The 24,824-nt window shown below is 40.7% G+C and overlaps 1 long non-coding RNA gene across 1 annotated transcript; it reads left to right on the top strand.

Moving 5' to 3' along the window:
- Window positions 1–11,600: 11,600 nt before the first annotated feature.
- Window positions 11,601–23,965, top strand: LOC116600200. The gene is made up of 3 exons (XR_004289545.1): window positions 11,601–11,613; window positions 12,133–12,135; window positions 23,886–23,965. It is a non-coding gene; the product is annotated as an uncharacterized LOC116600200 (long non-coding RNA).
- The last annotated feature ends 859 nt before the right edge of the window (window positions 23,966–24,824 follow it).

Below are 24,824 nucleotides of genomic sequence, written 5' to 3'. Positions count from 1 at the left end.
AAGACAATCAAATCTAGAATTTAACATCCATAAAGGTGTGTTACTAAAACATAATTTTTCTCTCTAAAATAACCCTCATTTCCAGAGATAGTCAAATCAGGACTAATTCACTTGAGAAACAAGTCCAGTTTTAACAAACTTGGCCTATTATTTACATAAGCTCAGCAAGAACAGTGAGTATGATCAAATAGATCTTTTAGAATCTGCTTTGCTGGAACTTTTTAAAAGGAATCTCTAGGTTGAACTTCTAGTAGCCTCTCCAGGCCAGAAGCCAAGCCCTGTACTTGCCATCAGGCATGCCTGAAATACCTTTGGGCGAATTCCTCTTCCTGAGACTGCACCTACCAAGGAGTGACATTCTTTCCTCAACTGGTGAGGCTGCTGGGAACTCTGTAAGCAAGGTATCAGGCCAACAGTTCCAAGGGGCTTTATGGCTCCAGGTTTCATAAAGTCAACCTTAGTTCCTTAAAGCTGTCTGGTCATATCTGAGTCTATGCATGTCTTTCTCAAATATGACATTCCAGTCAAAGCCTTGGTAAAATAACCAGTTTCCAATGCTGTCCTGTTATAAGGAGAACAGATTCTTATTGAACTAATGCAAATGACTGATTGCCATGGAATAAAGAATACTTATGGAGATCTTTTGGTTTCAGAGGGTTCAGATAGAGAGAAAAGTTGAATGCTCCGATTTGTTTACAAATCAATACTTTTACATCTCTGTAAGTTACAGATAACTTGAGAAAAAGTATCCTTAGTCTGGAAGAGCAAACATTAGAGAACCAGCAATGTTTAAGATAAGACAAAACGATAATGTTTTAGTTCATTTAGTCCCATGTTACTAAATCTGGTGAATGCACCTTTAGTTAGTTTTGGAAATTCTTACTCATTTAGTTTAATATATTTAATACCTGTATTTGTCTTGTAAGTACTTTATATCAATCTCCTAGAAGATAAACTTTACAAGAGAATCAAGACTTAGTTCTTAGTCTGTTAAAACCTTTTAAAGCACCGGCTTAGATAGGATTAGGGATGTTAAAGATCTGATAATACATAGAAACTGGTTTTTCTGGGCAGGCAAAGAAAACCATTTACATTTTCATAATAGCAGATCAATTAATCTAAGAAAACTTTGTCCTTTTGAACAGAGACAATTTCAGTCTTATACCAATGTACCTTTAAAACCCATTCATTTCAAGCTTAGTCGGTCTTGACCATAGCTAAAATTCCTTTTCTGAAGATTTCCCTTCACAAACCTTCTACAACTTTCCTTTGCATTCAGGTTTTGTCCCAAGCCATTTCCTTCTAAACAACCATCTCATTTAGGACAAAATTACCTTCTCTTACCCTCAACAACATGTATTCCCATTCTTTAATCTTTCTTACATATCATCTACTTTTCCACAGAATTTCATATTCTTAGAAATACCTTAATCTCTAGTGAAGACTAAGTATTAACCAATTGTGAACTGTTACAACAGAATTCTTCAGATGGCAAATTTATGAATCAGTTAAGCGCAAAACATGTTTACCAACAGATTTAAATACTCTTAGTTTCTCTGCAGTAAGAAGTCGAAAGCACAAACCCACATCTAGTAATTAATGACTTAGCATTTTATCCTATCTGGAAAAAACCTAGATGTCTAACAACTTTAATTCCATTTGTCATCCACGCAAAACTTTAAACTTTCAGGTTACCAAAGACTTTGAAAGTGATCTCAGCAATTACCCATTAAAACTTTGAGACAGACAATTAACCATCAGTTTAGGCATCTCTTTGCTAACAGATTTTAACAAATAACACGAGCTTATTTGACCTTCAGTAGACTTCGAAGTTTCACATTTACTGCTGATAGCTTAAAAGACACATCTATCTTAATTAACCCAACAAACTTAGTTCCAATACTGATTTACATTCCACCTGGGCCCACTCCACTTTGAATGTTTACCTGAGACACAGGTGGGAGGATCTGGAGTGGGGGGTGTTAGGTCCAGGGGCTGCTCTTCTTGCTCCTTGACAGTGAGGAGAGAAGGAGCCGCGGTGCATGATCCAGAGGCTAGTCATGAAGGCTGCACGCACGTTGGTACAGAAACAGGAGAAGGGGAAACAGAGGAAACAAAGTGCTGCCAGGAGGCCGAGAAAGGATTCCTGGTTTTAGAGCTCACAAGACCCACAGAGGAGCAAATGCCAAGCTTTCCCACCAGCAAAGGGGGAGGGGTTAAGCAGTTCAAGTCGGGCCAGAGAAGACAGGGAAACTTCCCTGAAACAAGGATAGAGTTTCGGCAGATGCTTGGGTATATTTCTTATGGTCTGTCTCGAGCCAGACTAACCCCAGACTAACCCCAGCTGGCTCCAGTTATAGCCATTAACACGGGAAGTAAGTGAGGAAGAAGCCTCCACATCTACTAGGAGAAACAGAGAAATAAGGTCAGAGTCCACTTTGCTAGGGATGGCCCAGCAACCTGGGTTTATCTGAAGTCCTACTAACATAATTATCATCCAGTATGTCAAAATTAAGTTTACTAGCTGACTCATCTGGGCAAACACATTCCACAATTCCACCTTACTCGGGGTCCTGGTGCAGAGCAATGAAGGCCTAGGTATGAGCAATGAAGGTATCCTGGCCCATTTGCCCTGTTCCCTGCAGAGATCTGACTGATAGATTCCACTGAGGCCATGCAGTGTTACAGGAGCTCAGTCCTCTCCTAAGTTTTGCAATCCAAATTATTTCCAGTGGGTTAAAAGGCACCCCCAGGTAGAATCCATGGGAACTGAAAAAGCCTACTGAGGCCATGCTCCCAGAAAAGTCAAGAAGGTCCATTACCAAATCCCCCGTGACTCCTGGGTAACATCCCACGCAGGATGTCAGAGGTTCCCGTGTGTCAAAAGCGACCAGAGGCGTCCCTCAACAAAAATCGCTATTGATCACCATCCTGCCTACCCCAGGAAGGCATTCCTGCCATAAAAAACCCTGGAGGGGTGCCGGCATCCCTCCCCTTCCCCATCGCATCCTAGACTGCCAATGGGTGCCTGGTGAATGGACTATTAAAACATGTGCCATGCCGTGCCATCGTCTGTTCTGAAGACTGCATGCTGTTTTGCCACTTTAACCCATGGAAATACTAGAGAAGTTTTTGCAAGGGGAAATTACCCAATTTCGTAGCTTTAAGCAGTTTGTAGAAGACACTGACAAGAAACAGTAAAGACTGAAATCCATCATGGTCTATGCGACATTCCAACACATGTGGTCCTTACAGCCAACTTCCCTAGGAAACGGTCCCCGATTTCGGGTACTGGTTTCGGCCGGCTCCCAGTGGAGGTCCCTCGGCCAGAAGTGGCTAGACCAGGGATGTGGAGGGGATCACATTAGATCACGAGGAAACCTCACATGGGAGTCTTAAGATTGGCAGCCGTCCTGGTGACTTAGGTGGCTGTCCCGTGCCCAAGAGAGACAATTTTATATAGGAACAGGAATAGAGAGGGTAGTAAGTTTCTATGTCTTATTGTCATTCCAGCCAGGGTACTAACTTACAGCCAAAAGGCAGATGCTCTCCTCCATGTAGAGCAGCCACGGGCTAGAGGATTACAGCCTGAGCAATTGACATGCAAGTGTTCCAATAAGACCATACTCCTTGAAATGCCCTGAAATGAGAGTAAAGGAAAGGAGAGAAAGTACTCACCAATTTTGCACCGAAGCTCAAGAGTCCAAATGTAAAGACTCACAGCCCCACGTTCGGGCGCCATATGATGAAGTTCTAGAACCTAGGTGAGGTTCGGTGGGCTGAGGTCCGGAGCTGACGACCAAGAAAGAATTCTTGAGACATCTTTGTTGTAAAATGGTAGTTTATTAAAGCACGGGAACAAGACCCGTGGGTAGAAAGAGGGGCTGCCCGGGTTGTGAGAGATGGCAGGTCAAGTACTTTGCTGTTGGAAGGAGGTGAGGGGAAGGGAGGTTTCAACGGAGTTTTCATATGCTAAAGAGGGCCTGCTAGGTGCCGGGATACCAGGGACCTTGAGGCTAGATCAATGTAGTCTTTTGGCCCGCCATTAACATCAAGATAGTTGGGAGATTCTTGGTGGGATGTCACAATCCTGCTATCAAGCGTCTTTGTTAGTGAGATTTAGGTTTAGAAGAGATTTAACTATATTTACATTTCCTTCTAACTCAGCCTCCTTCAGTTTTGTTTATGGAGGGGAGGGTGACATTAGGGTTTGAGGAACTGAGTTATTTGCCTCTGGAAATTGTGCTATTGATAAGGTAAATTCTTTGTTTGTAGATCTCTAGGACTTTTGTAAACCGAGGGAGATGCCTGTCTCGTAGGATTGTGATCTCTGCAAGTTAACTATTTGCTTGTCGCTTATGGCAGTCAGGGGTGCCTGAGGAATGTCACACACATTACTGAGGGGAGCGGGTGGAGAGGGGGTGCAAGGTGCCAGCTTTTGCTTTGTCTTCTGCCAGCCTCCTGCTCCCTCATCACTGGGATTGAGTCCCATTTGCGGCTTCCCCTGCTGTGTAGGGAGCCTGCTTCTCCCTCTCCCTCTGCCTCTCTCCCTGCTTGTGCTCTCTCTTTCTCTGTTAAATAAATAAAATCTTAAAAAATAATAATAACAGCTATAAAGATATGTGAAGACACTGGACCTCACTAGAAAACACCCCCCCGAATGCTAATTATACCAATGAGCTAGCTTTTTTACTTAATGGATTTGCAAAATTAGAAGAGTTTGAAAATACCCAGGGTGGCTAAGAGTTGGAAAAAGAGATCATCTCATGCAAGGCTAAGAGTAGTTTAAATTGCAATTGTTTTGGAAGGCAATTTGGCAACAAAGTATTACAATTTTAAAACATACCCACTCTGTGACTCAGCAATTCTACTTCTGCATATTTACCCTAAAGAAATATCAGTAGAGGTGTACAAGGAAGCAAGGGTATTTGTTGCAGCATTGTTTCTAAGTGCAAAAATAAGAAGCCAGTGGGTGTGGAGAAATAAAAAGTTTGGCAAGACAAAAACAAAAGTGCTGTCAGTGGTTACCTACAGTGGAAGGAGATAGATCTAGATTGTTGAAAGCAGGAAAAAAAAAAGGATTTTAACCTTTTCTAAAATATTTTTCCATGCAGGGATGATATTAATAATAAAACAAGAAAGGGGTGCCTGGGTGGCTTAGTTGGTTAAGTGCCTGTCTTTGGCTCAGAGCATGGTCCCTGTAAGGACCTATTTTGTATTTTTATTTTAGCCAAAGGCTTCCATTGAGGTTAAACAATAACTTTGTTGTTTAACCCTTAAACTGTCCCTGCTCCCCTTCCCCCGGCGGACTTACTTAAAACAAGTCCCGGAAACCAGCCTCAGGTAACAAAGCTCAAACACAAGGGTGGGTCAGGCCAGGTGGAGACTTCAGGTCAATGGGGAGCGAATACTGTCTCCTAGCTACCAAGGTGATGGGCTAGTTTCCATGGCTACTGTGGGGCGAATTGTAATTAAATTAGCGACCTGTGTGTGGCCAGGCCCAAGCACATGGCCTTTGCTCTATAAAAGTTAGTCTGGAAAGCAGGGAGGGGTCGCCCTCTGTAAGAGGTGGGGCCCTGGCCGGCCAGTTTGATTCTTGATGCTTGGCGCGAAATAAAGCTTTGCTTGACCTTCGCTTTGTATCAGTCTCGCTCCTTCCTTTAATCTTGGACCCATTATTCGGGCATAACAGTCCCAGAGCCCTGGGATAGAGCCCCATGTTGAGGGATGGTGCTGCTCAGCATCCCTCTGCTCTGCTCTCCCTCTGCCTCTGCCCCTCCCCCACTAGTGTCTCCTCTCTCTCTCTCTCTCTCTCTCTCTCTCTCTCTCTTTCTGTCAAATAATTTATTTAAAAAATTAAAAAATAATTAAACAAGAAAAAAGTAGACACAAAGTCAAGATTTAAGTAATGAATATATTTTACCTCTGAACAAATGTATTTTGAGCTCATCAATGTGACTTGGTTGAAAGAAAGCTTTGATTTTTATCCTTGTCTTCCCTGGTTAGGGGAGACTATAAGAGGGCAAGGAAAACCTTCAGACTAACTTCTCACTTTATTCTGCCAAAATGAAAGGCGAATTTTAGGTGTTTTTTAAATGACTTGAATCAATTATTTAGTCATATAAAGAAAAGATTTTTCAAACATCTAAAACCTGAGACTTCATCAGTAAGGAACCATATCTCCAACTCATTTCTCAAGAAACACTTGAAGTGGGTCATCAAGATCTCTTGATAAGAGTGACATGGACACTGAAAAAGGCCTATTGTTCCTCCAAGTATTCATTCTGTGCAACTGACTGTTGGAGGGGAGAGAAAGACAAATGGAAAAGCAAAAAATGGCAGAAAAAAAGGAGGGGAAGATATTCTAGAACACTGATGTGGCAGAAGGTAAAGATTCTGAACTGGAAACAATAACCTTGGCTAACTGAGACCTCACCCACTATCTAGTGTGACCGCAGGCATCTGTAAAATGAGAGTAAGAATACCTACCTGCTCACCTCACTGGGTTGCTGAGGCATTGTAAAAGGAGATGTACTAACAAGGTAAAAAGAGTTCAAAAGACTCAATAATGTAAAATCCTTAGGGAATGAAGAGCTGCCAAAAGACTTGGGACAAACTGGCCAGAGAGAGTCCTCTTTCCCAAGTACATCTTTATTCTTTATCCTGTGCCTAGTAATACACATTGGCTTCATATTATGCCTCTGTTTCCCCATCATCATTTCAGGAAAACTACTCTTAAATTACCAGCTAGGGGCGCCTGGGTGGCTCAATGGGTTAAGCCTCTGCCTTCGGCTCAGGTCGTGATCCCAGGGTGCTGGAATCGAGCCCCGCCTTGGGCTTTCTGCTCAGTGGGGAGCCTGCTTCCTCCTCTCTCTCTGCCTGCTTCTCTGCCTCCTTGTGATTTTTCCCTCTGTCCAATAAATAAATAAAATCTTTTTTAAAAAATTACTAGCTAAATAATTTCCATCATTTCTATCTAACAGATTTGTTGATTTAACGAAAATATCTGTTAGTTTCTCCTATCCACTCAACCTGTGTGTTTTTGAGAATCATGCATTCAAGTGAGGCAACACTGGAATAAAGATGAGGGTTCTGGGGTCAGATTGCCTTGGCTTAAAGCTGAGCTCCACACCTTAACAAATATGTGGGCTTGGAAAAATTACTCGTTTTCTCTATGTCTCATTAAAATGGGTTATGAAAAATACCTAATATATAGAACTGTTATGCAGTAAAATGAAAAAAAAAAAGTTTCTTAGAGTAGTGTCTAGCACATATTAAGCACTCAATATATGACAGGTTTTTGCTGTTTATGAGTCCTCTACCTTCCTGAATCATGTGGAACATAAATGAGTCCTTTCTGGATCTAGACTAAGGAAAGTCCTCATCCCAATTGGATGAAAACAGCATGTGGGATTGTGGAGGCCAAGAAAAACAAGGCTGTACCTGATGAGGGAGCACGAGGCAGGCTGAGGACAAAGCAAAAGGGGGCGCCTTGTACCCCCCCTCCATCCACTCCCCCTCAGTCCTATGTGTAGCATCCCTCAGGCAGCCCTGACTGCCATGAACAATAAGCAAATAGTTAACTTGCAGAGCTCACAATCCTGCTAGACAGGAGTCTCCCTTGGCTTGCAAATATCCTAAATCTCACTAACAAAGACGATTGATAGCAGGATTGTGACATCCCACCAAAAAGTCTCCCAACTATCTTAATGTTAATGGATGGTCTGAAGACAACATTGATCATGCTGCAAGGGCAAGGCCTCCGGTAGGCTTCCGGTATCCTGGCACCTTGTAGACCCTCTTTAGCATATGAAAACTCCCGTTGAAACCTCCCTTCTCCTCACCTTCCCCTAACTGCAAGGTATATAACATGCCTATCCTCACAACCCGGGGCCTCAGCTCTTCCTGCTCAAGGGTCCTGTCCCCGTGCTTTAATAAACCACCATTTTGCACCAAAGATGTCTCAAGAATTCTTTCTTGGTCATCGGCTCCGGACCTCAGCCCACCGAACCTCACCTAGGTTCTAGAACTTCATCATACCCACCTCAAGTCTAGCCTTGACATAAGAAAGCCATGTTGGCCCCGGCAGGCATCTTAGGCCTCCATAACCAGTAAATGACCCCTGGCTCCAGGAAGACAGGAAGAGGTTTTGAAAACAAAACACCAGGGACGCCTGGGTGGCTCAGTTGGTTGGACGACTGCCTTCGGCTCAGGTCATGATCCCGGAGTCCCGGGATCGAGTCCCACATCAGGCTCCCAGCTCCATGGGGAGTCTGCTTCGCTCTCTGACCTTCTCCTCGCTCATGCTCTCTCTCACTGTTTCTCTCTCAGATAAATAAATAAAATCTAAAAAAAAAAAAAAAGAAAACAAAACACCATACCGAAACCCAATTAGGAATAGGATAACTTAACGAGGTAATAAGTCATGTCAGGAGTAGAATAGCTTGATGTTGTAATAAATCACATCAGAAATAGGATAGCTGAACACTGATCACAAGAACATAGGGATGAGATCATGGCCCAATCACCTACTGCCAAATCCATTCCTACTCTGTCTTTAAAAACTCTGATTGTAATCTGATTCGGGGTCCAAGTCCCTACTCTGCAGTGTCAGGTATACTTGGGCCCAAGCTTAAGCTTGCTAAATAAACCCTCATGTGTTTACATCGGTGTTGGCTCCTTGGTAGTCTCTCGGATGCGAAAACTCAGGCACAACAGGATTTCACTCGCTTAAATTAAAAACAAACTCCCCATTCTCCCACCCCAGGATGTGTGATTTTTCAATTTCTATAAATTCATATATTCCATGTTCTCAGACCTCCCTCCACCCCCTGCTCTCACTAAAAGTAAGTTGAAACATAAACAGAATACCTATTTCAAGCATAGCTACAATCACAGCACTGATCACACATTCCCAGGTTGGCACTCTAAATTTCCATAAATATGATGACAATGACTATGATGATAGCCAACATTTATTAAACACAAATATGTACAACATCTACTATGTACTAGGCCCAGTTCTCAAACTTTATGTGTATGATTTCATGTGATCATAAAAACATCCTATGGGGAAAGTGACATTAAATAATTTATCCAAAACCACCCTGCTACTAAATGGTAGAGACTAAACTACTAGACCCCTACTCCCTTCTGAAAATTTAAGTTACTTTTGCAATAGTGTGGAGCTCCTTACAAATCAAATAAAAATCAGAAATTACAGAAAGTACCAAATCCTTTAACTAAAGCACTTCATTGCTGATGAGATTATAAATTAGTATAAGTACCTTGGAAAACAATCTGACATCATCTATTAAATATAAATCACACCTTATATGATATAAATCATACCCTATTGGGCCAGAAATTCGGTGCTATTTTTTTAAGATTTTATTTAGCTGTTAGAGAACACAAGCAGGAAGGGAGAGGTAGAGAGTGAGGGAGAAGCAGACTCCCCACTGAGCAGGGAATCAGACTCAGGTCTTGATCCAGGGACTCTGGGTTCATGACCTAAGCTGAAGGCAGATGCTTAGCCAACTGAGCCACCCAGGCACACTTATTTCTAGTTATGATCCTTAGCACAGCAGTTCTCAAACTTTTTGGTCTCAGGATCCGAGTATTCTCTTAAAAACTGTTAAGGATCCCAAAGAACTTTTGTTGATGAACATTGTATCTGTTAACATTTCCCATGGGGAAAAAAAAAAAAAACCACTCAGAAAAAAAATCACTTGAGCACTTGTCCGTATTTCCTACAGACATCTACTAAATGTGTTGAAGATGGTAGATACTACTAGAAAGCCCAGGTAGAGCTTGTCATGGAATCCATTCCAAGCAGCTGATCCTTACCCACTGAGCATGTTTCCCCTTTGTGTCTGGATATAGTCAGGGAAAAGTTCACTGAATCCTCAGTGTTGGTCATGGAAGAGTCTATTCTCCTGGGATTATGGCTGTATTCTCAGGGGCTAAATGCCCATACACAGCACAATGTAAAGCAAAACAAAACAAAATGTGTTGGTCTTGTTCATTGTAATCTCAATATCTGGCATGAAGTAGGTGCTTACAAAGTTTTGGTTAACTTATGAAGAAATGAAAGTTAACACCTCTACTTAAAGCCAGAGACTCATTCTCTCTGGAACATTATAGATATGAATTTATGTAGGAGTTTGTCATATTTATAAGCAATCCAACTAGGAGAGCTCTGTTACCTTTAGAAAAATGAAATACTGTAAGCAGCAGTTCTTTCAATCAGTTCTTCCAATCAGTCCTGATTGTGATGCAAGGGCCCACTCCCACATATCCCTAATGTAGCAAACTGACTCAGAGGGGTTCAGGTTTTCACAAAGGTGGAACTTTAATGTTCAAAAGCAATATCCAAGTATGAGAGACCACCAAGAGAAGATGACTTTCCAGATGTATTTGGGTCCTTCAGTGTATGTCACACCCCGGAAGGTTTCAACGATTCATGATGATTTTATCTTCTAAGGTCGGGATGAGAAGGGATATAGAATGGAGGTTAGTATTGAACTACTTACTAAATGACATCCTGATTTCCATCCTGCACCTAGCCTCAAAGGAGCAACTGATGCTTCTGTTCCTGGGCTATCTACTGAGAGTCACCCCAGGCCAATTTATATTTTCTTTCTTTTAATTTTTTTTTAAAGACTTATTTATTTGAGAGAAGGGGGGGGGGGAGAGGAAGCAGACTCCACATTGAGCATGGCGCAGAACTCAGAGCTCCATCTCATGACTGATATACAACCTTGAGATCAAGACCTGAGTGGAAACCAAGAGTTGGGAGTCTTAGCCAATTGAGATCATGACCTGAGCCAAAACAAAGAGTTGGAGGCTTAACCAACTGCACCACCAAAGTGCCCTCTGATTGTCTTTAAAAGAAACAAGATTATTGGTTGAGGATAAAGGGAAGAGGATATTGGAGATGTGAAGAGAGAAGAAAATTAAAGATTTCTGGAGAGTGAAGGAGGATGATGACTTCAGGTAAATACACAGGATATAATTGAATGCGGGCCAAGTATTTGTACAACATATACAATGCTTGAAGCTAGTAAAAGCAATCTGGAGTTTGAAAGAAAGTTTGAAAGATAAGAGTAATGAGAACAACAGTGGTTTTTGTTTTATTTTACTTTTTTTACTCAATTTTACTTTGGGAAATTACCCAAGGCAGTAATTGAAAAAAAAAAAAAAAAAAAAGAAGTCATAATGCTTGTCAAATGTTGATGTTAAGTTTTAATAGTGTCATTAATATAAGTTTTACTCTACATATCAATATCACATAGCCTAACCATTTATGTGGTAGCCTCTGGGGGAATCAGTCAGAGGGTCCCGTTTCTCAAGCATGAACGAAGGAGAAATGTTGGCTTTCTATCACCTACTTGCATTTTTGCAAATCATATGAGCCATTCCTGGCCTGGTTCCTGTGGATCTCTCTAGCCTCATCTACTGATGCCCTTTTGTACTTTATGCCCTGAAAACTTTGGATGTCTTAGAATTGCTCACTAGATTGTGTGCTTATGTGTTCAGTACTGATGTTTTACTCTTAGCAAAAAACAGATCCAAGAGACAAAGAGTATGGATTGTCATTTTTGTAGCATATGAGTTTTATACAATTTTGACTAGTTTTTTTTCTTCTATTCACCCCAAGTCAACCACCTAGCGGTTGCTTTTCAGGCCTCAGATGAGTCTGTTCCTCATTCTTTTTTTTTTTTTTTCACATTAAAAAAAAATCACTTATTTGACAGAGAGATCACAAGTAGGCAGAGAGACAAGCAGAGAGAGAGGAGGAAGCAAGATCCCTGCTGAGCAGAGAGCCCAATGAGAGCCCGATTTGGGGCTCGATCTCAGGACCCTGAGATCATGACCTGAGCTGAAGGCAGTGGCTTAACCCACTGAGCCACCCAGGCACCTCAAGTCTGTTCCTCATTCTGATAACTAATTTAAGGCAGGTTGTCAAACAAGAAGGGCAGCCCTTGCAGGAGGACTACAGTGACAAAGAGAATGCCAGGGATTTCTATCTTGAGTAGGTGGAACACCCTGACTTCCTCAGGCAACATAATGCCGACAAGAGCCTGCCTGGGTTGGTGTCCCAGCTCTGCCATTTACTTGCAGAATTTCAAGCAAGTCTCGGGCGCCTGGGTGGCTCAGTGGGTTAAGCCGCTGCCTTCGGCTCAGGTCATGATCTCAGGGTCCTGGGATCGAGTCCCGCATCGGGCTCTCTGCTCAGCAGGGAGCCTGCTTCCCTCTCTCTCTCTCTCTCTCTGCCTGCCTCTCTGTCTACTTGTGATTTCTCTCTGTCAAATAAATAAATAAATAAAATCTTTAAAAAAAAAAAAAAAAAAGAATTTTAAGCAAGTCTTAAGCAAGTTACTTACCCTGATGTTCTCCTTGTTAGGATGAGGATAATAGTAGTATATACATTATAGAAGATATAGAGCCTTATGAAGGATTAAATAAGATTGCCTAGGGCGCCTGGGTGGCTCAGTGGGTTGAGCCGCTGCCTTCAGCTCAGGTCATGATCTCAGGGTCCTGGGATCGAGTCCTGCATCAGGCTCTCTGCTCAACAGGGAGCCTGCTTCCTCCTCTCTCTCTGCCTGCCTCTCTGCCTACTTGTGATCTCTCTCTGTCAAATAAATAAATAACATCTTTAAAAAAAAAAAGATTGCCTATACAAAATACTTAGAATGGCTTCTATTTCAGTTATACTCATGGGATTTTAAGTTATGGAGATGACTAAGTAAAAACATGGGAAGGGGGGCGCCTGGGTGGCTCAGTGGGTTAAGCCGCTGCCTTCGGCTCAGGTCATGATCTCAGGGTCCTGGGATCGAGTCCTGCATCAGGCTCTCTGCTCAACAGGGAGCCTGCTTCCTCCTCTCTCTCTGCCTGCCTCTCTGCCTACTTGTGATCTCTCTCTGTCAAATAAATAAATAAAATCTTTAAAAAAAAAAAGATTGCCTATACAAAATACTTAGAATGGCTTCTATTTCAGTTATACTCATGGGATTTTAAGTTATGGAGATGACTAAGTAAAAACATGGGAAGGGGGGCGCCTGGGTGGCTCAGTGGGTTAAGCCGCTGCCTTCGGCTCAGGTCATGATCTCAGGGTCCTGGGATCGAGTCCCGCATCGGGCTCCCTGCTGAGCAGGGAGCCTGCTTCCTCCTCTCTCTCTCTGCCTGCCTCTCTGCCTACTTGTAATCTCTCTGTCAAATAAATAAATAAAATCTTTAAAAAAAAAAACAAAAAAAAAAAAAAAAAAAAAAAACATGGGAAGGCTAATGCCATCGAAATGTTTTTATTACTTATGTATTCCCCAGATGTGAAGATATAACAAATCCTTCAGTCTATGCCATACCCCACAAGTTTTCAACAATTCATAGAGCTACCTGGAGAAACATGGAGAAAGCAGTGAGAGGGAAGCCTGGCCCAGAGTCTTTATTATTCTCCATGGGAAAGGCAAAGGCAGGACAAGGGAAACTGCTTAGGACTGGTTGGTGTGAATAATTTGGTAGGCTCTGAGCTATAGGGTTGGCCGCTTGTTGTGTGGTACCTGGCCCTGGGTGAAGAATATTGAATTGATGTGGGGGAGTTAGATAACTAGGAGGTGACTGGGATATGGACTTGGGATTTGTTGGTTTGTATATGAAAAGCATGTTTTCAGGCAAGTTGCTTTTTTTTAAATTTAATTTTTTATTGAAGAATCCATTGATATACAATATTGTATTAGTTTCAGGTTACAACATAATTGATATTTTTTAAATTTATTTTTATTTATTTTTTATTTATTTTCAGGATAACAGTATTCATTATTTTTGCACCACACACAGTGCTCCATGCAATCTGTGCCCTCTATAACACCCACCACCTGGTACCCTGACTTCCCACCCCCCACCCCTTCAAAACCCTCAGATTGTTTTTCAGAGTCCATAGTCTCTCATGATTCACCTCCCCTTCCAATTTCCCCCAACTCCCTTCTCCTCTCTAACTCCCCATGTCCTCCATGCTATTTGTTATGCTCCACAAATAAGTGAAACCATATGATAATTGACTGAAACATAGTTGATATTTATATATATTGTGAAATATATTAATAGATTTGGTATTTGTGTAATTTACAAAATGGCCACCACAATAAGTAGTCACCATCTGTCACCATAAAAGCTGCTATGATATTATTGACTACATTCCATATGTTGTATATTGCATCTTGTGTCTTATTTATTTTATAACTGGAAGATTGTACTTCCTAATCCCCTTCACCTATTTTGACCATCCTCCCACCCTTTGCCCCTCCAGCAATCATCGATCTGTTCTCTATTTGAGTCTGTTTCTGTTTTGGTTTTTTGTTCACTTGTTTTGTTTTTTAGATTCCAAATATAATTGAAGTCATATAGTATTTGTTTTACCTCCGGGAATTAGCTAGCCCTGGGAGGAGCAGTCTCTCTTCAGCCAGCTGATCCCCACAACATGTCAAAACATCATAAAAGGGGCACCTGGGTGCTCAGTAAGTTAAGCCTCTGCCTTCGGCTCGGGTCAGCATCTCAGGGTCCTGGGATCGAGCCCCACATCGGGCTCTCTGCTCAGCGGGGAGCCTGCTTCCTCCTCTCTCTCTCTCTCTCTCTCTCTGCCTGCCTCTCCACCTACTTGTGATCTCTGTCTGTCAAATAAATAAATAAAATCTTAAAAAAAACACCATAAAATATTAAAAATATGATTAATACACTAGCCCATGGAAAGTGTTGTATAAATGTTAGTGACTCTTCAGCAAGAGACACTCAGCCTTGTTGGAAATCAAAGACAAGGAAGAGTTCAGATAAGGCTCATTGTGAAGGTTTGATTTGATTTGATTCTACAGGTGATAGAGAAGTTCAGGAAGCTTAGAAAAACTTTTGCCCAGAATTTTTCTGTTGGTTTGTGTTTCCCCTGGTTCTGGAAAGCTCTATTTCAATTCCAGTTCCTGACACTATTCTGTTCACTTAGTGAACAATGTCTTGAGTTAAGGATTATACCTCTCATCTTTTGGTTTTTATGGAAACTGACTTAAATATGTTCTTAAGCACATTCTTGGTTTAACCAAGGTACTAAAGCTTTTCAGACATAAATCAGCAACCTTTAAGTGAGATAATACTAAGCTAGTACCACCAACCCAGAGTAGTCAAATAAATAAAAGTATAGAGGTGGGTGTGAGCAAAATATGTTAGTAGCATAGAATGTCAAGGAGACATGGTAGGGAGTTACAGCAATACAATCTTGAGATTATGGTTATATCAGTCCTTCCTGATACCATCTGAAAATGGCCCTCCTTCCTGATCAATGGCTCATTTTATCTGGCCCAGGCCTCAAGGCATAACTTGCTTTCTAGGTTGGTACAGGCCTTACAGATCAAAGCTCTCATCTATTGCTCTTGACCTCATGAAGGAGAAGTTTCATAAATAATTGAATAAGTGGCAGAAGGAAGTGGAATGAAGATGAACCAAGTGGTTTGAGAATTCTTTAAAAAAATACCTGCGATTGCACTACTGGGTATTTTTTTTTTTTAAAGATTTTATTTATTTATTTGACAGAGAGAGTTCACAGTAGACAGAGAGGCAGGCAGAGAGAGAGAGGGAAGCAGGCTCCCTGCTGAGCAGAGATCCCAATGCGGGACTCGATCCCAGAATCCTGAGATCATGACCCGAGCCGAAGGCAGTGGCTTAACCCACTGAGCCACCCAGGCGCCCTGCACTACTGGGTATTTATCTCAAAGATACTGATGTCGTGAAAAGAAGGGCCATCTGTACCCCAGTGTTCATGGCAGCAAAGGCCACAGTCACCAAACTGTGGAAAGAACCAAGATGCTCTTCAATGGACAAATGGATAAAGAAGATATGGTCCATATATACAATGGAGTATTACGCCCCCATCAGAAAGGGTGAATACCCAACTTTTATATCGACATGGACAGGACTGGAAGAGAGTATGCTGAGTGAAATAAGTCAGGCATAGAGAGTCAATTATCAGATGGTTTCACTTACTAGTGGAGCATAAGGAATAACACAGAGGACATTGGGAGGTGGAGAAGAGAAGTGAGTTGGGGTAAATTGGAGGGGAGACAAACCGTGAGAGACTGTGGACTCTGAGAAACAAACTGAGGGTTTTGGAGGGGACAGGGGTGGGGGTTGAGTGAGCCTGGTGGTGGGTATTATGGAGGTCACATATTGTATGGAGCACTGGGTGTGGTGCATAAACAATTTTTGCATGGAGCACTAGGTTTGGTGCATAAACAATGAATGCTAGAACACTGAAAATAAATAAAATTAAATGAAATGGAAAAAAAAAATACCTGTGGGACTTTTTGGCAACTGATTAGATGTAGCGAATGAAGGGCAGGGAACTGATTTTGAGAAACTGTTGTTACCACTAAGAAATGAAGTTGAAAGGAAGTTGATTTGGAAAATAAAATGAGTCCATATCCAGAATTACAATATTTGAAATGATGTGATACCTAATTAGATGTGCCCCACAGGTAAGAGGAAGCATAAGCCTAGATGAGAAGATTATCAGGATAGAAATGTTTATAAAACTAGCAAGCAAGGACTAGGGTAGCTGAGAGCATGTTCATTGGGTGTAGTGGGAAGACAGGAGAGAATACTGGAGAAGAAAAAAAACCAGATGTTCAGACGTGGGAGATCCAGAGTTCACAGAACAAAGTTCATGAGGCAGAGAGCAGGCAACTATGTCTGAGGTTACCTGAGAGGAAAATTGATCATTGAATGTGGCAACACAGCAGTCCTTGGCAGGAACAGTATGAGTGGTGAGGTAAGGAAGCCACATTTCAACAATTGAACACTCTGTCTAGGTGGGATTAAGGTGACTGGTATAAGTCACTGAAGATGTTTCACAAGAAAGAGATGGGCTAAACCCACAGATATTACTCAGATCTGAAGGAGTTTCACAAGGAAGAGATGGTCTGAACCCACAGATATTATTCAGTATAGTATTTTTCCTTTGAAGTGTTAGATATGATTTGAAGTAATTCATAGATAATCTCTTTTGGGAAAGAAAGTCTGTCATCTGTGAGTTCTTTAATTGAACTTCAAGATTGATGTCAAGGGAGTTGAGAAATATAGTAAAGTTATTTTAGAGAATATTTTTATTGAACAGTCTTACTCAAAACTCTGTGTTTAAGCAAAAAACAAAAAGGAGGAATCTGTCTGCCATGTTGCTAGCATTTATTGGGTACAATGAAAATATCACATGAAAATGATAAAAGGAGGGATGCCAGGATGGCTCAGTTGGTTAAGCTGCTGCCTTCAGCTGGGGTTGTGATCCCAGGGTCCTGGGATTGAGTCCTGAGTCAGGCTCCTTGCTCAACGGGGAGCCTGCTTCTCTCTCTTCCTCTGCCTGCTTGTGTGTGCTCTCTCTCTCTCTGACAAAATAAATAAAATAAAATCTTAAAAAAGAAAAATGATAAAAAGAAACTCATGTTGTGTTACTCTTGTATGTATATTATTATGCTTCATGGGGATAATATAAAAATATAAATATATATAAAAAATAATAAGCTTTCACAAAGTTAGAAAGTTCTGCTATGATTTTCAGCTACCACCCCTTCAATGGCAACTTCATGGAATTTTATTGAGCAAATGAATGGTAATAATATGTGATAATTCTCAATATGCATATTGGGATGTTGTGTTATGAACATTGTGAGGTATATTACAAGTAATCTGCTGTTAAGAAAAGTTAAAGGGCAGAGATGGTTAAGGTAAAACTACAGATTTATCACGGGAACACACCTCATTAGATGGTCCTCTTAATAGACCACTGGGATGTTGATGAACTTTTTCACAGTGAGCTTCATGGGCATCACTTTTTTTTAAAAAAAAAAAGATTTTATTTTTAAGTAATCTCTACACCCAATGTGGGGCTCAAGCTCACCACCCTAAGATCATGACCTGAGCCAAAATCAAGAGTCAGACGCTTAACCGACTGAACCACACCCCAGCACTCCAGGAAGATCTTTTCTATTTTCTTGACTTCATCCTGCTGAATTGTTTCATGGTTCTCTATTAATGTGGCCATAATGAACTATTTTATGTTTTTTATTTCATAAATTTCATGTTCTTTGTCAAAAAAGAGAAAATTATAGATGACAATATGCAAATACCTTTAACAGTTCCTTAGAGTTAACTACTATGGATTATATATGCTATCTAAAGTTTTCTGCATAAAGACACAGACATTTCTGTTGGGTGGGGAGAAAGTGGGCTCAAAAGACATGTACTATTTGTGACTTGCTATCCTGAACAACTGGCTAAAACAAATAAACAAATAAACAAAATGACTTTCTGTGGCTACAGCAAAGACTCCACAGCTATTGGAAATATATCAGAGACCCACCTACACTGGGTTCTTCAAAAGACCCCAAAGAATTGGATGGGTTTTGGAAGTTTGTCAGGTCAGTTCTGAGACTAAAATAGGAGGAAGAGAAAAATCTCTCTCTTTTACCACACTCCCCCTCACCTCCAAGATTTTAAGAGCTGTGTCATAAAATTAAGCTCAGAACACAACTCTAGGGGACCTGGGTGGCTCAGTTGGTTAAGCGTCTGCCTTTGGCTCAGGTCATGATCCCAGGGTCTTGAGATCAAGCCCGGCATCACACTGGGCTCTCTGCTCAGCAGAGAGTCTGCTTCTCCCTCTGCTTCTCCCCTGCTTGTACTCTTTCTCTTTCACTCTCTCTCTCTCTAAAATAAATAAGTAATTGTAAGAAAGAAAAAAAAAAAGGACACAACTCTAGAATGGCCATGCCTCCCTCAGAGTCCCAAACCCAAGGTTAAGAGAATGACAGAGCACAGAGGAGCCATCAGAAAGACCAATTCTACACTTTGGTTCACCTATAAAATTCTTCCTATCTTATTGAACAATAGCTTCCTTTAGACTATTTTGTTTTTGGTGAACTAAACAATGTGATTCCAATTTAATAATTCTTTGCACAGTCCAGGATTGACATATTTGGGATTTTCTTTGAGGTATAATGGGAGAGCTCCAGGATAGCAGTGTAGGGAAACCATATCATCATGTTTAAAGATTCCCCAGGCTGGCTCTGGATACATTTCCACAGAAAGTAGTATAGTACAGAAATTAAGGGCATGGTCTCTCTGGTCAAGACTGGTCAAGCCATTCTGGCTCTGTTGTTTACTAATTGTGTGATACAACCAGGACAAGTTACTTATCCTCCCTGTACCTGTTTTGTCATTTGAAAAATAACAATGAAATCAAAGAGGGAGACAAACCATAAGAGTCAGACTCTTCACTATAGGAAACAAACAGGGTTGCTGGAGGGGAGGTGGGTGGGGGGTGGGGTAACTGGGTGATGGACATTAAGGAGGCACGTGATGTAATGAGAACCAAGTGTTATATGCAACTAATAAATCACTAAACTCTCCCTCTGAACTAATAACACACTATATGTTAATTAATTGAATTTAAATTTTTTTTTAAAGATTTTATTTATTTATTTGACAGAGAGAGATCACAAGTAGGCAGAGAGACAGAGAGGAGGAAGCAGGCTCCCTGCCGAGCAGAGAGCCCGATGCGGGACTCGATCCCAGGACCCTGAGATCATGACCTGAGCCAAAGGCAGCGCCCTAACCCACTGAGCCACCCAGGCACCCCCCGAATTTAAATTTTTTACAAAGAAAAACTACAGTGATTATGTCTATACTGCCCAAAGCATTCTACACATGTAATGTAATCCCAGCATTACATTTGGTATGGAACAACAAAATTTGTATGGAACCACAAAAGACCCCAAATAATCAAAGCAATCTTGAAAAAAGATAAGCAATGCTGGACGCATCACAATTCCAGACTTCAAGTTATATTACAAAGCTCTAGTCATCAAGACAGAATGGTACTGGCACAAAACCAGACACATAGATCAATAGAACAGAATAGAAAACCCAGGAATGAACCCACAACTATATGGTCAACTAACCTTCAACAAAGCAGGATAGAACATCCAATGGAAAAAAAGACAGTCTCTTCAACAAATAGTGTTGGAAAAACTGGACAGCAACATGCAAAGAAGGAAACTGGACTACTTTTTTACACCTACATAAAAATAAATTCAAAATGGATGAAAGACCTAAATGTGAGACAGGAAACCATTAAAGTCCTAGAGGAACTGAGTACCGGCAGTGATTTCTCTGATGTCAGCTATATCAACATTCTTCTAGATATGTTTCCCGAGGCAAGGGAAGCAAAAGCAAAAAAAAAACTATTGGGACTTCATGAAAATAAAAAGCTTCTGCAAAGCGAAGGAAACAATCAGCAAAACTGAAAGGCAGACTACGGAATGAGAGAAGATAATTGCAAATGACATGTCCGATAAAGGGCTAATATCCAAAAGATATAAAGAACTTACACAACTCAACACCCTAAAACAAATAATTCAATTAAAAAATGAGCAGAAGGGGCGCCTGGGTGGCTCAGCGGGTTAAGCCGCTGCCTTCGGCTCAGGTCATGAACTCGGAGTCCTGGGATAGAGCCCCGCATCGGGCTCTCTGCTCAGCAGGGAGCCTGCTTCCTCCTCTCTCTCTGCCTGCCTCTCTGCCTGCTTGTGATCTCTCTCAATAAATCTCTCTCAAATAAATAAATAAAATCTTAAAAAAAAAATGAGCAGAAGACATGAATAGACATTTTTCCAAAGAAGACATACAAATGGCCAATAGACACATAAAAAGGTGCTCAACATCACACATCACCACACATCACCAGGGAAATACAAATGAAAACTACAATGAGGTGTCACCTCACACCTGTCACAATGACTAAAATTAACACTGGGAACAGTAGGTGTTGGAAAGAATGTGGGGGAAAGGGGAACCCTCTAACACTGTTGGCAGGAATGCAAACTGGTGCAGCCACTCTGGAAACCTGTATGAAGTTTCTGAAAAAAATTAAAGATAGAACTACCCAGGGGCACCTAGGCAGCTCAGTCATTAACCATCTGCTCTCAGCTCAGGTCATGATCCCAGGGTCCTGGGATTGAGCCCTGCATTGGGCTCCCTGCTCGGTGGGAAGCCTGCTTTTCCCTCTCCTACTCACCCTGCTTGTGTTCCCCTCTCCCACTGTGTCTCTTTCTGTCAAATAAATAAAATATTTTTAAAAAATTGTAGAACTACCCTATTCAGCAATTGCACTACTGGGCATTTACCCTCAAAATACAAAAATATTAATCAGAAGGGATACCTGCACCCCTGTGTTTATGGAAGCATTATTTACAATTGCCAAATTATGGAAACAGCCCAGAGTCCATTGGCTGATGAATGGGTAGAGAAGATGTAGTGAGTAAATATGTACATATTTATAATATATTTATCTATAATTAATTATAATTATGATATTTATTATGTATTTAAAATATTATATATTTACAATGAAATATTACATTACAATGGACTATTACATTACAATGGAATATTACACAGCCATTTAAAGTATAAAATCTTGCCATCTAGAATAGCACAGATGGAGTGAGTATTATGTTAAGCAAAATCAGAGAAAAACAAATGCCATATGATTTCACTCATATGTGCTATTTAAGAAACAAAACAAACAAGCATGGGAGGAAAATATATAATGAGAGACAAAACAAGAAACAGACTCTTAACTATAGAGAATAAGCTGATGGTCATCAGAGGGGAGGCGGGTTGGGGGATGGGTTAAATAGATGATGGTGATTAAGGAGTTGCTTGCTGTGATGAGCACTGGTTGTTGTAAGGAAGTACTGAATCACTAAATTCTATACCTGAAACTAATTTTATATTGTATGTTAACAACTGGAATTTAAATTGTTGGGGTCGATTCCACATTAAAACATGTTAACCCCCTAGGGCCTGCCTGGGCCTACTTAGCCATAATGACTCCATGTTACCTAGGTAGACATTTTGTTGTTTAATAAATGCCTCAACAGTTATTGATATCAGTTCCAGATAACTGTTACTAAAACACACACCTAAAACAAGGCCATTTTGTTTATATCGGTTCCAGGTAACTATTACTAAAACACATACCTAAAACAAGGCCATTTTGTTTATATCGGTTCCAGGTAACTATTACTAAAACACATACCTAAAACAAGGCCATTTTGTTGTTTAAAAAATGCCTCAACAGTTACTAGTATTGGTTCCAGGTAACCATTACTAAAACACACAGGTAGGAGACATCCAATCAGCCAAAGCCACATATGCAGATGTCTGCGATTGTGCCCTATAAAAACCAGCCTGTAAGACCAAGGGGCGTCGCTGTCTTCGGAGGCGGCCCTGGCCAGTCAGTCTGATTTCTAATTCTTGGCATGGAATAAAGCTTTACATAACTTTTACTTTTGTCTCAGCCTCGTTTCCCTGGCCAGTCAGTCTAACTTCTAATGCTTGGCATAGAATAAGGCTTTGCGTAAGTTTGTCTCAGTCTCGTTCCTTTGATAATGAACCCAACAAAATTAAAACTTTTAAAAAAAAGAAATAGTGAAGGATTCCAAAAAAACAAATAGCTAGTGGTTACATATAGAGGACAAGTTAGGGGATATGGATTATAAAGAAGTAGATGGGCATATGTGAAATTAAGATTTCTCAATATATAATTTTTTAAAAACCTTCAAACCAAGTGAATGTAGCACTTATTCAAAAATAACCCCTGGGTGGCTCAGTGGTTAAGCCTCTGTCTTTGGCTCAGGTCATGATCTCAGGGTCTTGGGATCGAGCCCCGCATCGGGCTCTCTGCTCAGCGGGGAGCCTGCTTCCTGCTCTCTCTCTCTTTGCCTGCCTCTCTGCCTACTTGTGATCTCTGTCTAATAAATAAATAAATAAATCTTAAAAAAAAAAAAACCAAATTGAATTTTTAAACATTTTGCCATCTGCTCCAGGTAGCTGCTCCCAGAGCTAACTAGTTCTCTTTTCTCTTTTCTCTCCTCATTCAAAAATGCCTGGAGTTGTTTCACTGCTGTTTTTATTCCCTTAACCTCTCACTCATCAATCTGGTGTCTGCCTCCATTGTGCAAACAAATTGTTCTTACCTATTGTCTCTAGTGACCCCCATATTGCTAAACTGATAAGCAGTGTTCAGTCTTTCTCTTACATAACCTCCTGGCAACATTTGATAAATGACCTCCCTTCGTACACATCCTCTTCCCTTTATTTTAATGTCTCCATGCAACCCTAGTTTCCTCCTATCCCTGTGGATGCCCTTCTCTTTCTTTTCCCCCCTCTTTCCCCTTCTTTTTCCTCCTTTACCTGGACATTAAATATTAGATTTCCTCAAAACTCTCTTTTAAACCTTTTCCCCATCCCTAAGGGACTTCTTTCAGAACTATAGACTCGTTGATTATTGTGACATCCATATCCATATTTCCAAATGCTATCTGGAGCATTCTGTTCTTGGCAGCTCCCTCTGGCCAAGGGCAATGTCTAGAGGCAGAGTCACTTGTTGATCTGGCACCTGTTGATCTAAACTTCTGGCAGCTGTGGAAGGGAAGTCTGGAGAGAGCATCACAGTATCCACTGAGGATACATGTGTCATGAATATTTTCTCCTAATACGTGATATGCCTATTCATTTTCTTTTCACTATCTTAAGGAATGGCTAGTTTAACTTTTTATGAATTATAATTAACTTCTTTTCTTTTATGTTAAATTCTTTTTTTTTAATAAAGTTTTTAAAGTTTTTCATTATGGTAAAAAACACATAACATAAAATTTACCATCTTAGCCATTTTAAAGTATACAGTTCAGTAATGCTAAGTAATTCACATTGTTATGAAACAGATCTCCAGAACTTTTTCATCTTGTAAATATAAAGCCCTGTATCCATTAAACAGTAACCCCCCAATGTGACAGAATTTCTTTCCTTTTTAAGACTGAATAATCTTCCATTGTACGTATATACCACACTTTGCTTATCCATTCGTCCATCAGTGGACATTTGAATTGCTTCCACCTCTTTTCTATTATCAATATTGCTTCTATGAACATGAATATGCAACTATCTCTTTGAAACCCTGCTTCCAATTTTTATGGATATTTACCCAGAGGTGGGGTTGCTGGATCATATGGTAGTTTTTAAATTTTTTTGAGTAACCTCCATATTGTTTTCCATAATGCTTGAACTATTTTTACAATCTCACTGCGTGTATGGCTCAGATTTCTTCATATCCTCTCCAAGTCTGGCTATTTTCTGTTTTTTGTTTGTTTTTATTTGTTTGTTTGTTTTTCGTAGCAGCCATCCTAGCAGGTATGAGGTTATTTAGTGCTTTTTGTGTCTCCTTTAAGAAATATTTACCTATCAAGGTCACAAATATGTTTCCACACTTAAGATCCTGGCTCTTAGGCGCCTGGGTGGCTCAGTGGGTTAAGCTGCTGCCTTCGGCTTGGGCCATGATCTCAGGGTCCTCGGATCGAGTCCCGCATTGGGCTCTCTGCTCAGCAGGCAGCCTGCTTCCTCCTCTCTCTCTCTGCCTGCCTCTCTGCTTACTTGTGATCTCTCTCTGTCAAATAAATAAATAAAATCTTAAAAAAAAATCTTGGCTCTTACATTTAAGTGTATGATACATCTCAAATTAGCATATGGTATGAGGTATGGGTTAAGGTTCATTTTTTTTTAAGTGGATATCCAGTTATTCTGACACTATTTGTTGAAAGAACCTTTCCAGTCTACATGAAATTTTCTTAGCACCTTGGCAAGTTTCTTTTGGCATTGGGTTTTAAGAAGCATCCCAACTTCAGGCATGTCAGGCTGTGAAGAAGCAAGTACATCTTAGAACTGAGAAAATAGGAGCC

The sequence above is a fragment of the Mustela erminea genome, chromosome 9 (assembly GCF_009829155.1).
Source record: "Mustela erminea isolate mMusErm1 chromosome 9, mMusErm1.Pri, whole genome shotgun sequence".
In the NCBI taxonomy this organism is placed as follows: Eukaryota; Metazoa; Chordata; class Mammalia; order Carnivora; family Mustelidae; genus Mustela; species Mustela erminea.
This window is presented reverse-complemented; position numbering and strand designations above follow the sequence as displayed.